Source organism: Eucyclogobius newberryi, unplaced genomic scaffold (assembly GCF_026437365.1).
Source record: "Eucyclogobius newberryi isolate DKJ021-1_F unplaced genomic scaffold, fEucNew1.0.hap1 SCAF_16, whole genome shotgun sequence".
Taxonomy (NCBI): Eukaryota; Metazoa; Chordata; class Actinopteri; order Gobiiformes; family Gobiidae; genus Eucyclogobius; species Eucyclogobius newberryi.
Genome location: NW_027315790.1, coordinates 8,188,845 through 8,190,635, shown reverse-complemented (window position 1 = coordinate 8,190,635; position 1,791 = coordinate 8,188,845). Strand labels below are relative to the sequence as shown.

The window sequence follows — 1,791 nt, the reverse complement described above, 5'->3', positions numbered from 1 at the left end:
GTAAGACAAAATAATACTAATAATAATGGTAAAATAAACACTCTTTTTACATCAGTTATATGCACATGAATGTGACATTATTGTGTTAAATACTGAATATCTCAGTATTTAACAAGACTTTGTTTCCATGGCTACGCAGTCTTCTGTACTTCAGTAACTGCACCGTTCAGCTCCATCGTATGACTGAGACAAACAGAACATGTCACAGCTTTAGATTATACAAGTCATATAACATACACTTCATATGTTTTAGATTATACAAGTCATATAACATACACTTCATATGTTTAGATTATACAAGTCATATAACATACACTTCATATGTTTTAGATTATGCAAGTCATATAACATACACTTCATATGTATAGATTATACAAGTCATATAACATACACTTCATATGTTTGTCCTGAAGCTGTTTTACAGACACATGTGACACATCAGTGGCTCTTTTGAAGAACAATTATCATTTAGTTTTTTTGGTCATAACAAAACAGACATTTTATAAATTCAAAATACTGATTCTACACAGTTTACTTTTAGTCGAGGCAGAAGTTATTATTAAAATACCTTTTGCTTTGGAGTCGTCAGGAGTTTACTTGAGATGACTCTGTGTCTGCAGTGACCTGTAGTGACCTGTAGTGACCTGTAGTGACCTGTAGTGACCTGCAGTGACCTGTAGAGCTCTGGACAGCACAGACAGACTAAACTCACTGGTCAGCACTCTGAAGATGAGAAAGATACTCATTAGAACATTGATATATTCTGCACATTTAACAGAGAAAAGCTGGAATATGTTATTGACAGATTTACATTTCGCTCTGTAACACAAAAGTTCCTCTTTTCACATTAATTTTTAAAGCTAGAACCAAAAGTCATTTATTTATGCATAAGTTTAAAACTTAGACGTTAGAACATAACTGACATGTTTGCTAAATCTCTACATATTCCATGGAAGTAAATCCATGACATTCCTATAGAAAACAAGCGTGTGCTTTGTTTAAACACAGCACACGTCATTATGAAATATGTAATAAAACCTCAAATGTGGTCTCAGCCCCTGTAAGTACAGCACTGTCACTTTTAAACACCTTTACATTTATATATGTAAGATATGACCCATTTCAGCAGGTTATATTTGAATTATTGGTTGTGTTTTATAGCACATAATACAAACATCACTTTATTTCCCTTCTTTCTCTAGTTTACCTTGATCTGTGCATAACCTCTTGTCTAATAGAACATTTAGTAAGAGAAATAATTAGTTATTTATTTGCAGAAGCACGAGCCATCACGACGTGTTATTGCATCTTTGTGTAGCTAAACTTTAGCTTACGTTAGCTCGTGTTAGCTCGTGTTAGCTCGTGTTAACTTGTGTTAACTGTGTAATCGTTGTTTTACACTTCATATGGAACGATGTGTGAAACGTGAGGAATGACATACAAACACAACTTACGTGTATCGTGGTCTCGTCTGGTCACATTCTTCTGTTTGTGTTTAGTTTCCGTCACGTGTTCTCCCGAGGCTCGTTCATGAGGGTGACGTGCGCGCTCGGTGCGCGTACACCGTTCACCGGAAGGTTAAAAATGTATTTTTTAAGTATTTTAGAAACAGTTGAAGAGTGAAATTCCTTCTATTTTATTTTTAGACTAAAAACAATTTAGCATGTTTGGTAATTTTAGAGGCCGAACTCCTGAAATGGTCCGACCAAAAGGCTGCATTCTGCGAAGTGGCCACTACTCAATTTGGAGCCAGAGGCAGAGGGGGCGTACCCTATCCAGATATTATAATAG

At 35.5% G+C, this 1,791-nt stretch overlaps 1 long non-coding RNA gene across 1 annotated transcript; it reads right to left on the bottom strand.

Annotated features, from left to right (window-relative positions):
* Positions 1–1,518, bottom strand: LOC140361387 (uncharacterized). The gene is made up of 3 exons (XR_011927005.1): positions 1,455–1,518; positions 569–723; positions 1–183 (listed from the first exon to the last, which is right to left on the bottom strand). It is a non-coding gene; the product is annotated as an uncharacterized lncRNA (long non-coding RNA).
* Between the last annotated feature and the right edge of the window lie 273 nt (positions 1,519–1,791).